This window comes from Magallana gigas, chromosome 1 (assembly GCF_963853765.1).
Source record: "Magallana gigas chromosome 1, xbMagGiga1.1, whole genome shotgun sequence".
Classification (NCBI taxonomy): domain Eukaryota; kingdom Metazoa; phylum Mollusca; class Bivalvia; order Ostreida; family Ostreidae; genus Magallana; species Magallana gigas.
This window is the reverse complement of record NC_088853.1, coordinates 10,925,999-10,936,179: the sequence shown is the minus strand read 5'-3', so window position 1 is coordinate 10,936,179 and position 10,181 is coordinate 10,925,999. Positions and strand designations below refer to the sequence as shown.

General features: G+C 31.2%; 1 long non-coding RNA gene across 1 annotated transcript; it reads right to left on the bottom strand.

Annotated features, from left to right (window-relative positions):
• Positions 1–2,332: 2,332 nt before the first annotated feature.
• Positions 2,333–6,691, bottom strand: LOC136269620 (uncharacterized). Its single transcript, XR_010713336.1, has 5 exons — positions 5,518–6,691; positions 4,440–4,790; positions 3,795–3,962; positions 3,122–3,376; positions 2,333–2,817 (listed from the first exon to the last, which is right to left on the bottom strand). It is a non-coding gene; the product is annotated as an uncharacterized lncRNA (long non-coding RNA).
• Positions 6,692–10,181: the final 3,490 nt, after the last annotated feature.

Sequence of the window (10,181 nt, the reverse complement as noted above, 5' to 3'; positions counted from 1 at the left end):
TCGTTGGAGAAGCACTGTACTCGAGAACATGTGTCTAAACTCATTAAAAAGCACCTAATGTTTTACCGAAGATCCCACATTTGTTTTCTTTTAAAGTTTATATTTACATCCACTGTGATTGGATCAGCTATTTGCAGCTACAGCCAATCATAAAGCGGAGCTTGTCATCGAGTTTTCATAATGAAATCCGCCGAGGGTTTATGGGGAGCAAAGCGGACCGAAAACCCTTGGCTAGCGAAGATGACATGGATGTTGCATGTAGATTTCAGCAATTGGCACTTATTCTTGAAGAAAATTGTGTAAGCAATTTGGTGTGTCATGGCATCGTGACGTGTTTGTTGTGACTGAAAATCTAGTATTTGCCTTGTACATGTTTGATCATTCAGAATTTCATAAACATGGTCAATAGAGGGTTAGGATGTATGTATATATATATATATATATATATATATATATATATATATATATATATATATGTCTGTGAAAAAAAAATATCTACTGCGTGAAACTTACCTGTATTTATATAATTTGATAAAATAACATAGTAAATACATATGATTTATTGTTGTTTTGTTTTTGTTTCGTGTTTCTTTACGTCAGATGTGGAAGCACAATTTTTGTGCGCCAAGATACAGTTTTGTAACCTTTTGACCTGCCAACTTCATAACTTCATCAGGAATTGATTAGTATAAATAATTGTTTAACGTTCATGGTTCAATATTTTATTTATGATTTGCATACTGCTTACTTTATTAATAATATTAATATTAATAAACTTTAAAACCGATTTCTAATTTATGGTCATTAATAATACTGTTAGCAGTTCTAAAAGTAAACAAAAAAATTAAAATCATACTTATATACATACTTATTCTTTTACTGCAATAAAAAAGCGACAATTTCAAATGCGAATTATGTTACTGAATAAATGCAAGTAATAAGATAAATCTTTGTTTTCCTATTCGGATATTTGTACATATTTTAGCTTTTTATATGATGAATCTCTGTCAGTATTTTACATATTAATAGTTTTTATTATTTACTTATTATTTAATATTAGTTAAAATGGGTTATGCATATGAATTCAATTTATTTTATTTTTGAGGTTTGTATCATTGTATTATTCTTGCTATCAAAACATGTTTATTGTTATGGTTATAAAAAGATTCATAAAGTTTTACACGTTTATGCAGGTGTGAAGAATTTCATGTTTCATATTTGTAATATCATTTTAGGGCTATAAAAAGATTGGATTTTTATTATGGGTTGGCTTTCAAACAACTTTTTATTTTTCTAAAATACTGATTTTCATAAATCACATATGTTACCATTATTGTCATTTCAAATATAAGAATTTTGACCGTCATAATAATGTATTGTTATAAGTACCGGTACTTCTATAGTTTTTGCACATTTAACATATATGTATAAATACATATTTATAATTTTTCTGACTTTATTAGGTAATGGAACTGTAGCATTATAGTAAAAATTCACCGTAAATTACTAATACATTAATTTGAATTATTAAAGTACTCTCAGTACTTGAATTATGTCAAAACGAAAGACAACTCTTCTACAATCTACGTAGAACTATTTGTTTTTGTTTTCCTTACATTTTTCTTGCCTTTAATATTTTTTTGCGGACCGGTTATACTAAAACTGGTCATGGTCTTTACAATTTTATTCAAAGTATAAATCCATAAAACATATTTGTGAAACAAAACTCTATTAATTTAGCCTTAGCAACACTACCTAAGTGCACTCAAATCAACACTCCTTCACATGTTCAAAACAAATATTCTTCGATAAGTATTTCTAAATAAAGATAGAGAAAATAAATAAAATAACTACATGTGTAATATGCCACGTCTTTCTCTATTTCTAATCATTTTCTTCCAAAATAAAATACATTAAACATTGTTTTATTTACTTAAAAATAGCACATTATAGCAAATAAGACTAGAACAGTTTTCCCCCTTAATAGCCTGTAAGACTGATCAAATGGAAAAAAATATTGCAGGCGGTTTTTTAAAACTACTTCACCCGCATTGCAGGAGGGTCAAAATATATATGTTCAATATTTTCCGTATCTTCGCTTTATAACCGCTGTTATTAATAAAGAACGCTTTTATATACCGGCTCTACATATCTTAAGTCCAAATTGTGCAAAAAATAATTGTAAAGAGTCTTTTCCAGTTACCCGCCTGCAAGACGGTGTTTTTACATAGTCTGGCGCTAAGGTGGGAACCGTAGTTATATATATATATATATATATATATATATATATATATATATATATATATATATATATATATATATATATATATATAAATCATAATTAATATCCTTGCGTATACAAAATGCGTCCTTATTCGATGACTTCAGGCTCATTCACCATCTCTCATCCTCTCTTTCCCATGTGTTCACTGGGTAAAGCCTACCAATTATCCCTCACTCCACACTCTCTCCCATTGGGATCAACTCCTCACTTATATCTCTCAAAACGCTATAATGCATATAATATAATACAAATGAAAACTCTCTCATACTTTCCTTACAAGTTGTAATGGAACTCTTTAGAAGAAGGGCTACAACGCCTGCGTCGCGCACCTGCAAACCTTTCATACCACATCTTTCACTCAACACTAATTAATGTTAATTTACCCGAGGGAGTGGCTCTGTAACATGTGTTCTATTGTTAGGCAATATTGATGATACTGATCACAAACGTTTCAGTCTCTCATTTCTTACAGATGAAGAAAATAAGGAGTCCACAAACAACATAAATTGATGCCATGTTGTTTACACCGGTACCTGTAAAAGATGAAATGCTTAGGATCAATAACCTGTAACTATGATAAAGATATCTGGAGAGCAGAACTTAAGAAAATTTGACTTGTATGCGATTAAATATTCACTACTCATTATCCCAAACCTTTCAGGGTTTTACTCATTATGTCATACCCTAAATCTCTCATCTGTCTAATCATATAAAAATTGGATACAAGAAGTAAGGATATGAAATCATGTTAATTTCAAATTGTTTCTTTATATTCATTTATACATCATTTATAGATCTCTCAATTTTTCAACATAATTTGGTACGTAGTTATCATACTCTGTAATGATGTTGTACTCCCATGTGAAGATTTCGTTGTTTTATGAGAAGTACCATGCGTTCTAACAGTTGTTCTTCTTGTAGTTGTCCCTGTCGGTCTCACAGTTGTTGTTCTTTGTGTAGTTGTTGTTGTGTCTGGTAATGGTGTTGGCACAGTATCTATATCTGTAATGTTGTATACTGCACCGTCCAAATCACACTGATATATTTTACCAGATGTATAGGGCACCAAGCAATGCATGCCATCCGATAGCACTGTAATAAATACAACATAAGTTCTACTGAAACATGCATGATTAAAAAAAATGCTTATACTCAAAAGATAATTAAAGATTAGTTTCACTCTATACATTTGGATATTTAGCCGTTCTGCTCGAAGCGAATGTTGTCTTTGTTTTAAAAAAAAATACCAGTTTGGGAAAACAAGAAACAGTCATTAAAGAGGAAGTCAAGGAAATGAAAGAAATTGACTTCATATGTAACCCTGATTATTATTTTACAGGTATTTTTAATGTAGATAAGATCCAGTTTTAAGACAATTCCCTATTATTTGATGGATGTATCTCTTTCCATACTAATAAACATGGTGTTTTTTTTTGCAATTTAGTAAAGTCACACAACTTTCATAATTAACATAGACTAAAAAAGTATATGGTATGTTAATCGTGCATACATTTACAACCAGACGTGCAGGTATTATTTTTCAAGCAGGACCCATGAATGTTCCCTCCTTGTTCTTTAATCCTCATTGGTGTGTTCGAATAGTTGAAGTCCAAATGGTCACACCGTACAGTGACGGTTGTGGTGTTGTAAAAGGCAGCACTAGATGTAAACCCTGAGACTACAAATACAGTCACTGTTGTTAATTGTTTTTCAGTGCAGTTTTAATGTATAAAAGCATTGGTCTCAGATTTCCATTGCCAATGTTTTTACAATAAACAGTTTTTTCAGCAAGGTAATAATACAGAATCACAGTGATGGGGGTTAGTTTGAAACCATAATACACCTAGTATTAGCTGTTTGCTGATAATGGCGACATTTTTCATCGATTTACTATCATTTGTTTGTCATAAGCTTTAATGTCGAAAGAACATTAACGTATACCATAAACTTTATTTACTGATATCAACTAATTTTAAAATAGCAAATATTTACTGAATATGTTAAGAATAATTTTTAACGCGAGATCGAGATCGGATAACGAAAAATTATATCATTGTATTTACCAAGCGTACCGTGGTATTATTTTTTTTATCATTTTGGTTAACAAACTAATTTTGCAACATGAATATATTTCACAAACGTTTTACTAACTTACCACATGGTTTCAAGAGAATATCCTTTTCCTTCCTATCATAACAGAAAACAGTAATTCGCAAATAACGTCCAGCATACACGGTATTGTTGAATGTAAATTTGATATCCAATGTATTATTGATAGCATTAGATATTCCCATCATATCTCCGCCGGGGCACTGCAATTCGTTACTTATTTTACGACATTGAAGATTATAGTTCTGGTCAGTGGATGATCTATTTTTGACTACGCTTACGAAAAGAGAATCAGTCACATTGGCACTACAGTTAATGTTAACTGCAATCTTCACATCTTGTTGGTGACAAAACCCCCGGTCAAACACGTCCTGTTCGCAGATGAAGAATGCTGTGGCTATAAAAATATCATTAAATAATCTAAGGTTTATAAAATGTGTCCATTTTTCCTCCACGTTAAATGCATTATGTTTAATTAAAAGTTGCAAACAGATTAAAAAAAAAAAGGTCTAAACATTTTCTGGAACAATGAATGAAGCATTAAAAAATGATAATGTTAAGTAAAATGATCATCAAACAGAAGGACGAACGTTAAACTACAATCAATAACTACTGATTACAAGTGCATATAATATGAACACTTTGAATCATTCTCTCTGCAGTAGTATGCTGACTACTTACAAAACTCTATTGAGACGGAAAATAGAAAGAGACCTGCCCATCTCTTAATGAAGGTTATGTTTATTACTCAACGCCTTGGTAAATCATTCTTATTTCATAAAATATCAGAGATTCCGTACACCAAATGTTTCGGCAATTATTGTGAAAATTTTGTCCTAATAAAGTAATAATTGTAAATAGTTAAGAAACACTGATAAAATATTACATGAAATACGGAACATGTGAAGAGATCTTTGTCAGAAAAAAATCTTTGAATAAAATATGAACAAAATTTAGATATCTACATACCCACACATCAAGCTGTGTCATTGAAAATCAAAGGAACCTCTTTAATAAACACGTCACAGAATATATGATATGTGTACGTTAAAGTTTTAATGTTAATATAATCAAAGATGTTACATTAATGTAGGATTAATTTATATCTCTCTGAAACCCTTTACCTTTTAAAGTGTCAACATGTAAGCGCGATAGCCGCGAAAGCCTTTTCAAATCTGGACAGACTTAGTTTAAAATATAATTATCCGTCCGACTTTGTATCGGCCTTGGGTTGACGGATCGTATAACCAAACATATCGATGTCTGATAAGCCATCAACGGAATGCGAAAACTTAAAACGGTTGTTTACTAAAATAAGAGTTACTTAAAGCTGAACACCGCTCGTAAATAGGCACCGTCACACATATACCTGGTATATAAACCCTTCGATTTCGTTACACCCGATTGCACACCTGAACCTCGTGGCCGACATGTAGTATTCCTTTCGTGGTCTTTAGATTTTATGCATTTTTTTCTTATCTTATGTTCATTTTCTGTTCGTAAATAATGCATTGACCAATTTATTTGATGTTAGTATTCTCCTGGCTTCAAAAAGTGCGTAAAATTTGATAATTTCATCGCGACCGGGTAACACGGCGAGGCAAAATGTACGTCCACACAGGTGAGACCTCTACAGCGAAGTACTTTGAACTGTTTAGAGGTCTGTCCGTTATATAAGGGTTGTAGGGACAGCAGTGATTAAAGAGAAATATGGCGGACAGTGCCTATTTACGAGCGGTGTTCAGCTTTAAAGTGTATTCAACAAAGCGGGCTAGTATTACAAAGGGCAAACTACCGACTACACGGCAGATCTATTGTTTGCTACTTGTATTCTTTTTTATCTGTCAAAAGCTGTTTTATTTTCTATTTTCTTATTGGTTTTCTTGACACATTTTCCTTAGATTTGCTGTACAAATCCTTTTTGTCATAGTCCTTTAATTTTTCGAAAAATCGATAACCCATAAATAAATGACGTAACAATCACGGTTGAGGGAAGTCAAGTTATTCTGTGTTATATGGTAACAGGTAAACATATATTTGTGATTGCAAAAGTCTATATTCAAATTTTAAGGGAAATTCCCAAGCTATATAAATCAATGGATTTTTAAATGTAGATATAGATACAGTCTTATTGTTTAAGTGAAAAAATCCAAACCAATTCTAGTAGAATTCATCGGCTGCATTAACTATGATTTTGTAATATTTGTAAAATACACAGGTACTCTAATCTATTACACACCTTGCACTTTTAAACAACTAGTGCGAAGAAAGGCATACTTCATTAATTACGGTTGAAATTAATTACTAAACATTTTCTTACGGGCAACAATAAATTGATTTGAACAATATTTTATTGTTTTGTTAATATATCATATCGAGTAATATTTGACAGCATCACAGCCATTGTATTTCTTTCAAAGGCAAAATCAATATCTTAAAGGGACTTTCCGATGGGTTTTTTTTAAAAGCTATTCATAACATGTTGAAAAATCCCTGAACTTATTTTAGAATCAATGTAAAAATAGAGCTTTTTTTTAACATGTCAATTGATTCGAAAATTTAACGAAAAAGAAAGGTTGATTTGTATTTAATTTGTCTGTATTTAACTATTAAAAAAACTAAAATCACATTGTTGTTATATATTCCGCTGATATAATGCAATTTCAACGTTTTAAAGTACGTTTGCTTACTTTAGGGATAGAATACCAATCTTACAATTTCTAACTTTTTCCTCTCATTTCTAACTTCGGATATCAGGTAAAAAAAACTCAAACTACAAAAATTTGTCTTTAATGAAAGTGCCTGATCTAAAGTATCAATTTGATATAATAATCGATCCTAGACTTGCGTAATCTATTCGCATAAAATTATGTTATTCCGATGATGTCTACGCATTACTGAACTTAGTTTAAACATGTATAAGAATGTAATTAGTACCGATTTCTGGTACTCTTTTATGATATTATATTCGATATATTTCAAACAATTAGTTTAATTAATGAGATTGCTTTTCATTTGATTTTTTTGTATATTTGTGTGTGTGGTGGTGGTGGGGATGGGGGTTTCACAATTTATGATAAGCTATAAACATCACCATATACAACAGTCACTATCTTTATCCAACTTCTCATTTTTATGTATAGGATATACGAACGTATTAAAACCTTTCAAGCCCGGCGTATTAAAACCTTTCAAGCCCGGATCTAGAGGGAAAATTGGAGTCCGGACCACCTCGAAAAACTATTTTTTTTTAATTTACGTTATAAATTACTAAAAACATCCCTTGCAATGTCATGTCAAACATAAATATCACTCGGACAATCCCCCCCCCCCCCTTTAAAAAAAATTTCTGGATCGATCTGCCCATGGCCTTTGGACAAAGGACATCATTCTTTATTTCATTTACATATTATGTATTATTAGTTTGTGTGGAGAGGGGAGGGGGGCGATGTTGAATTTTTAGGCGTTTCTGGCTAATATATAGTTACAATTATAACAATCTCAGGTGATACGAATGACATAAACAAAACGACATTAAAGTATAAAGTTTTCTTGTTGAATACAAATAATTAAGGTCATTGAAAAATTAATCATGTTCAACAACAGAAAGCTCTGTGAGTCATTTAACTGACAAGAATCTGACATATTCACACGCTTCAATAATTTTCATTCACTTTCCAGTTGACTGAAATGTTAGTGCATGCATCTATACAATGTAGATTTCAATATGAGTTATAATTAAAAGATAGTTAGCATTACCTTGGGCGACAAATGCGAAGGCTATTATCCTAAACATCTGGCATTAGATCATCCTGTGAATCCAGAATTTTTCTTTTTACTATCATTTGTTCCTTATTTATTGCACAGAACAAGCCTTATTCCGTGGCGATAGTAACGTTCTTTCATTTGAGGTCACAAGGTTTTTTAAAATTACGTTAGGATAGTAAACAAGTTTCATTAAAGGTCAACTCTATATGAACCGTCTTTTTTAAATTGAAATCCTACATTTTGAAATGAATATGACTCGTTATTGGAATTCCGTTGAACAAGTTAAGTGTTTTCTACGAAGTCACAACCGTTTCTCCTTTTGTCATAAAATTCAAGCCTTATAAATCGATAACAGTACTTGTATCCGGAACATGCTTGTAAGAGAGGCGTTGGTTCCTGATGAATCCTATCCACCATTAAACTGACCTGCAAACACACGAAACAGTATTATGTATTAAACTGGTGGGTCTCTCGTATCAGTATATCTAGCTTCGTTGTGTCGAGGCGACACATGTTCTACCTGTTCTATCAGATAAGTATTGCGTATTGAATACTTTTAAAAAAAAATCAATAAGGTGCAAAAGTTTAAAACAGATTCCATTGGTTCTACAATGTAATCAAAGTTAATAGACAATTCTGAATGTAAATCAGTGAAATCGACAATTTAATTTATGGCGATATACAACATATTACTCGTGACTGTTATTAATATATTGATGCAAATATATTTTGTCTGCGAGAATTAAAATTTAAGTAACAAAATTGTACAAATAGTTTGCATTCTTATGAAACCTTACAAATCATGCATTAATACTTTTAGTAAAGACTTTATCATTACCGAAATATTGTCTATAACGAAAATCAACAATAAAAAAATCAGGAGATTAACTGTACAGATTGAGCATTTTTTATCGAACTGAAATATTGATTGCCTCTTTAATTATGCTGATATGAAACCATTAAATTGCGATACGTGTATTTATACCTAGCTAGACTGACTCTGCTAGAAAACCCGTTCATAAGTGTTTAGAAAACCTTAACAGTGAATTGCTCTTTGCAAAGCAATTTTTACGCTATATCCGCTGCTCTCGGGGTATTTCACATTTTCCTGGTTTTAGTAAGGTTATCGAATATTTATGGTTTATAGTTATGTATGTTGGTTTGGTTCCTTTTTTTTTTTATAAAAGTGGTGGGGCAGTATATTTTTTTCATTTTTTTTAATTTCTACTCTATTTTTAGGTAGTTCTATTTCATGTACGCGTTATCATTATCTCGAAATCGTATTGCAGAGGAGCTGAAAAATTTAATATTGTGAAAAAATTGAATTAATTAATTACATAATAACACATTGTCACTTTATATGATATGTAATAGATCTATATATATATATATATATATATAGAGAGAGAGAGAGAGAGAGAGAGAGAGAGAGAGAGAGAGAGAAACTATCATTCAAGCACACGTTTTACTCTTCAAACATATGTTTTAAGCATTTATCTCCTATTGAGTTCTACATAAATATCGATGGAACTACATATTTCATTTGTATCGTTACATTTATTTCTGTTTATTGCACTAATGGATTTCCAGAATGTTGAATGGTTGTTTATACTGTTATTCATGTTATAGTATAAGACGAAGTATTATGTAATTCGTCTTGGTTAACAAGCTGGTTATTCAATATAACCTTCAAATTTGTAATTCTATGCTGCAATGTCTACAAACTTATTATTTCGTCTCAATTTTAAGTGTTTGTATATAACCGATTTACCTTCTTTGTCACATCTTCTTTGTCAAAATAGGCCAATTAAAATATCAAAATTTAACAGATAAGTGCGCAACGCAGAGTATTCAAACTAGTTTATACAAACGGACATGTTATTATATATTTCAACAAGAGGCCCAAGGGGTCACATCGCTCACCTGAGTAACAATGGGCGTTCAAAAGATATTGTGCCATATGGTCCCTCGGTAGAATAACAAAAAATAAATATTGTAAAGTATTCAAATTTTACACTTA